At 35.6% G+C, this 6,123-nt stretch overlaps 1 protein-coding gene across 3 annotated transcripts in view; it reads right to left on the reverse strand.

The window, feature by feature from the left end:
- smad10a (SMAD family member 10a) overlaps window positions 1–3,858 on the reverse strand; it is a 138,544-nt gene extending 134,686 nt beyond the window's left edge. For 2 of the 3 annotated variants that reach the window (XM_039767631.1, XM_039767622.1), the window contains exon 1: window positions 3,753–3,841. The gene's annotated coding sequence lies outside the window, so the exon portion shown is untranslated. Of the gene's footprint in view, window positions 1–3,752 lie in introns of all 3 variants that reach the window. The other variant, XM_039767637.1, reaches the window with a different exon arrangement.
- Between the last annotated feature and the right edge of the window lie 2,265 nt (window positions 3,859–6,123).

Raw genomic sequence — 6,123 nt, forward strand, 5'->3', positions numbered from 1 at the left:
CTAGATCAAAATCCCTTAACCAATACACCACAGTGCTGGGTAACACAGCTAGTACCTGAAATAAAATTAAAATTCTGGGATCTCTCCACTCAAGTTTTTGTTATTGCAGTCAACACTCTTGTCTTGATACTGTTCTTTATATAATATGCAACATACCTTGTCTTTACAAGGCACTGCACTTTAACCTAAAAAGCTGCCTGTTCCATCCATGCATGACTCTGAGCAAATAATGTAGTCTGGTGAGTGTTAATATGGTCTTTACATAAAAAACTGTACACAAAGAACTACGCCTATGAAGCATTTTTGGATAGTGTTCACTATTGAAAGGCTCCACACAAAATAAGGTTTGTTCTCCCTAAAAGGTACACCAGACAATATCTTTCTCTTTTTTGCTGTCATGGATGCCACTTCACACACCAAAAGTATAGACAGCACTCATATTTAAGTAACTTCTAACCGCAACTGTGTGAGCCCCTAGACCCAGAGAAATAAAATTAAACATCCTCAGGGTACCTATATCCCGATTTCTTCTTCACAAATCTCTGCTCTTATGAGTCTGATGTCACTCACCCACTGCTTCGAGCCAGTTAACTTAAAAGCTAGACAAAACACAGAGTCTCTCTCAGCCTACTACTAACTTCCTGTGAGGAATAGTGGGTGGGAGCAGCAGCCAAGCAATCTGCCTTTTTTTTTTTGCTTGCATATTTCAGTGCTTTTCTGCCTCCTGTCTGCTTGGCAGTGAGATCCCTGGTTTTCATTCAGCTTACGTATTGATGCATCACCACACAATGCTCATCTTTCAAGACTGTGGATCCTCCCTTGATAAAATTACATTTCTTTCTGTAATTATTGGTTTATACCTTTCCTCATAATAGTGTCTAGTGATTATGGCCAGGGTGTTATAAAAAAAAAAAAAAAATACACATGGATTACTTCATAACCAAAGTAAGCACACTGTTGTCTCTTTCACACAGTTTAAAGAATCACACTGCTACCAGTAAAATCTGAAATGCAGACTTCAGCAATGCATTTAACAATTTCCCCAACTCGAAAACTGACATACAGCAGACTTAATGTATTTGCCTACTTCTCTAGTCCTCACACAAATCTATTCTGCAGCAATCTCAAATTTATTTTTTTACTTATACAACAAAAGAATTTAGCAGACATTTTCTCATTCATAATTCATAGTTAATATTGACAGAGTTGTCTTTTTTTGACTCAAGCCTTTTCTAAGGCAAGACTTTAGTGACTTTTCTGAAGTTCAAATTTATTTTCACACATATATAGTACAATAAAATTCTTACTTACCTGCCACCATAAAACAAAAAAAGTGATACAATGTCAATTTTTAAGACACAAATATTCACAAAAAAACACAAAGAATGTAATACATACAAAGGTACCGTATTTAAAAAAAGAGAGTGAATGAGTGAGTGAGTGAGTACTACAATGGACTGGGATGCTGCTGCTTCCAGAATAGGCCCTGGTCCTTTTATCTCCAAATAGAAACAAACAGGTTTAAGAATTATAATTATTTCACAGTTTCAGTCCTAGACGTCTTCAATTTTAATTTCACACTTTCAGACACCTGTATTATCAAGACTGCAGAACCTCACATTTGTAGAACTACACAGACCCTTCACAAGGTCTCCCATTGGCATTTCTGTTGACATTTCCAGGCTATATTCGGTTATATTGAGTTCGCTTAAATATAAAAACAAGTTTAAGGACCAAATTTATTTCTGCAACTACTGTTTCCTCCACATTTTATAAAGCATCATTGTTGAACCTAAGAACATGATGAACTATTTAACATTTACCATGCCTTCCATAAAAGCAAAGATATACAAACTTGTGAGTTTAAAATTACATATTTTTTAACTAATAAAATCTTTCAATGTACACAGGTTTGACAGTTACACACCATGTTACACCAGGTGTAAGCAACTCTAGCCCTGAAGTGTCACACTGACTGTGAAGTATGGTTCCATCAAACTTTTCAGTTTGACAACAACTTTTACTGTTAATTGGACTTCACATTTAAATGAATTGCTTGACTCAGCAGTCTGTTTGCAACATCACAAAAGCCTCTTCGCATTTATTTTTACTGTTCTTACATCCTTTACCAAGCAAAAGTTGTTTCAGTCTCCGTTTTCTTTTTTTTTTTTAATTCAATGGTTTACATATTTTTAACAGTTTTTTTCCACAACCAGCATTAAACAACAAAAAATGCATCATTTGCACCCATTTGAAATTAAATGTTGACCAGTGAAGAAAAACATGACTTTTTAGAAAAATAAGATAAACTGGTGGAAAGTTGTAATTTTGCAGAACAACAACTGGAACAAGAATTGGCTTCTAATTAAGAAACAATGCAATGCTACGATATGGGTTACCTACCCCTTTAAATACAAACTGAATCACCTTCTCTGTACTAAAAGCTGGGACAAGTGCAGCCATCACTCTGAATTTCACAAGAAAACATAATCTGCATTGTGAAATACGTTGATGTGAAACTCCAGCTACAAAGCTGGTGGAAGCCAATTAATTAACTAAACTGCAAGGATGGATTTTAGATTAACAAATTGGGTGAAATAAATATCTGCAATTTCTGTGAACCCTTGTGCCTACTTCTGTCCCAGACAGTATTTGACTTTTATGCTCACAGTCTCCAATAACCAACATTTTAAGCTGTGCATCATTATTGATAATACAATACACTATAGAAAGAAAGAATTTTTATACAGATTAAAGTCAAACCTAAAAACCACTTTATGAAGAAATCTAAACTGTCCATCCATCTGTTTTCAAAACCCAATAATACCAAATCTCTGTCATGGGGGTAAAATTGTATCTTTTCAGAATCTGGCACAGCCACCTTATTAACAATACTTAATATTTAAGAGTAAATGGTGACGTTTCCTAAAATATCTATTAATGTAATTTTAATGGAGACCTATATACCGTTTCGTAGGTTGTAAATTGCATTTCCATATAGAAGCCCATTTGTTTCATTCCCAGATTTTCTAGATTGTAAGAAAGATCAACACTTATAGGTGCTCAAAGCTGTGCAATCATACAAATCATATTGCTCCATCACTGGACTTAGAAATTCTGAAGACTCTATAGTTTGCATATAATCAGATGAAGCTCTGACCTCATTAATATGCACTATAGACTCACTGTATTAGTGCTATTACTAATGAGTGCACGAAGTTAGTGTTCTGCTATCATTTGGTTCAATCTGATATTGCTATGCCATTAATTTTTTCATGCACGAAAGACGTGCACAAAACTCGCATGGCCTTTACTGAGTTTGAGATGCAGTAGGGGTTAGGGGGCACGTCGGGCCATGAACTTCGCGCACCTTCAGACCATCCTAAACCTTGCGAGTGTGGCCGATATTTTGACTTTCTTAAATATTAACATTTCAGAGAATAGTTATTCAGTTATCGCGATAAACAATCAATATATAACTAAAAACGTTTTTCAGAACTAAAAGCTAAGTCTTGTCAAACAGAAAGAACTCACCAGTTCAGTCACATATTGGCCAGGCTTATAACTCTCTCCTTACGTAAACATCAACTATTCGTTTTATACTTATATTTACAAGAAGAATTTCAGCTTCTGTGCTAGTTACTGCCGAAATGACCAATTATCTAAAATCAGAAGATACCTGAACACCAACAAAGTCAAGAAAAAATCATGGACTCAATGTGGTTTCTAACCCGCTTCAACATTGCACTCACGGGGTTCGCTTGATCAATCTCAGTCCTGCTCGGTTCGGTCTCAATCTTCCTCGCACGATGGCTCAGTGGCGGCGCACCACCACTACGCCGCTTTGCCCATCCTGGCTCGCGCCTGCTCTCCAACTTGTTTTCCTTACAAAAACAAAAGGAGACGGCGTGCGCGTGAGAGCCCCAGTCACCACGACAAATCAGAAAACCGCTTTCATTGAGGCCGTCATTCTGCGGCCAATGACGAAGACGTTCTCATTTCGTCCCGCTTTGGAGTCTGTCTGCCTCCTCCGTGATTGACAATAACACGGCCGCTCTTTTTCGCTGTTTTTTTTAAGGTGGCGCCACAGAAATCCCCTGCGCCAACCTTCCAAATTTACAACCACGGATGGCAACACGCTCTCGTTATTCCCCATTTTTTTCGTTTGCTTTTGTGTGTAAGTATTCCAAATGTAAGTAAGAGGAGCTCGAGATTTCGTTCATCCCCGAAATAATTGAGTACACATCCAGAGTAGTGATAGAAGTGCTAATTCAATGCAAAATCTTTAAAAGCGAGTCTTTAGTTTCCTAAATTTAAATTTTGCTTTAGGCCATGTTGATCATTTTAATGTTGCCAATCTTAGTTATTTTGAGCAATGTATACCGGTATGTGTTTCCACAGTCCCTTCCATTTTACGGCAAATAGTAAATTAAATAAACAATGTGGTCTGAATAACTGCATTTCACCACATAAGTTTACATTAACATAATAGAAGATTAGAAGTCGTGACAGTACTACACCACAGTGTGCTGTTTTATTTATCACATTCATAATACTAACACTTTTCAGTGAAATACTATGTACTGTACTGCAGATTACTACACACTCATTTACAATGCACCTATTACATCAGTATCTATGCTATTAAAACATACACATACAGACATCTACAGCTTACTTTTCTGTATATTGAATTGCGCCTTGTTCAAGTTCCTAGCTCTTAAACTCTGTTCCAGTCTGACCTAATGAGTTAGATTACCTCATGATGATTCACATTAAAAATTTGCTATACCACACACTATCAGATTGCTTTAGTAAACTTGAAACCATAATTCAAATTGTCTGCATTGTGCATTATGAGTATAAGCTTGGACTGCATCTGACTTGGTTAATCTTGAGACTAAGCAATTAGCCTGAAACCTGAAATTGTTTAATATTTTAGAATAATTTATTCAGGGAAAAAAAAAAAGATGAACTTTTATACTTAAGTTTGGATTAAGCTAAAATTTGTATTATGGTGTCCATTTTAAACTTTGCAATTTGTTCTTATTAAGGTGTAACAAGTGTACTTTCTTTCAGATAGGTGAAAATAATTCAGAGTAGCATATACACTACTAGTTCACTTCTGAGAATGTCATTTTTGTCAAGCATTTGTTAAGTCATATACTGTATATCACATGGCAACATGGCATCCAGAAATTAATGTACCTTGTGCTAAAACAAAGATTTTATTACATGGATATCCTTCTAGTGATGGCAATTATAACACTTACCTAGCTAAACAAAAATTTTATACATATTCGGAAACCTGTGCTATGCATATAAAAGTCACCTTACTAAACTGCTAACTGCATTTCACGTTCTGCATAGCAAAGCAGTATACCAGTTTGTAAAACTGGATTTTTTTATCTTGGATATTCTTCAATTATTTTGTTAAACTTGTTGCTTTATCATAAACAGCAAATTGTTGCCATGAATAAAATAATCCAAACCGGTCTGTAATAATAGGGTTATTTATGAAAATGTTTGACACTAGAGTTACCATACTTACTCCAGTCCAGATGCTGCATTTGCCATCTTGCCTTATGATAACAAATGACACAGTGTCTCCAGAGACACAACATTCCTCCTCTGAATGACCTTCAGCTGAATCTATATTATTTCATTTCATCAGAATGATAACAATTCATTTCTATAGCAACGGCAAGTGGGTCTACACTGCTTTGGAAAAAAAAAAATTCTATTTAATAATGAAATATTGTTTGAAAAAAAATACAGGCTGCAGAAAAGCAAGTAGCTTTCATTCTCAAAGTGAAGTAGTCATAAATGGATGTATAAACTGCACACTGGTTAGGGAATTTGTTCCCTAAGCCCCCCAGAAGAGATGTTTCATTACAGAATTTACTATTCCTTCTGAAATTAAGTTTATGGCAATTAAAGATTCAATCCTATGATCAATTTCCAGACACAGTGCTCTAGAAGGAAATATTGTTAAGTAAAACTGATGACTGAAGGATAAATTCAGGACAGATTGAAGCACAAAAGATAAAGGGATATAGAAAAAAAAAAGTGGAGATATTCATCAAAGCAGTCAATCAACACGATTTCTCAATGATGACAGAT

Source organism: Polypterus senegalus, chromosome 1, assembly GCF_016835505.1.
Source record: "Polypterus senegalus isolate Bchr_013 chromosome 1, ASM1683550v1, whole genome shotgun sequence".
NCBI classification, from domain to species: domain Eukaryota; kingdom Metazoa; phylum Chordata; class Cladistia; order Polypteriformes; family Polypteridae; genus Polypterus; species Polypterus senegalus.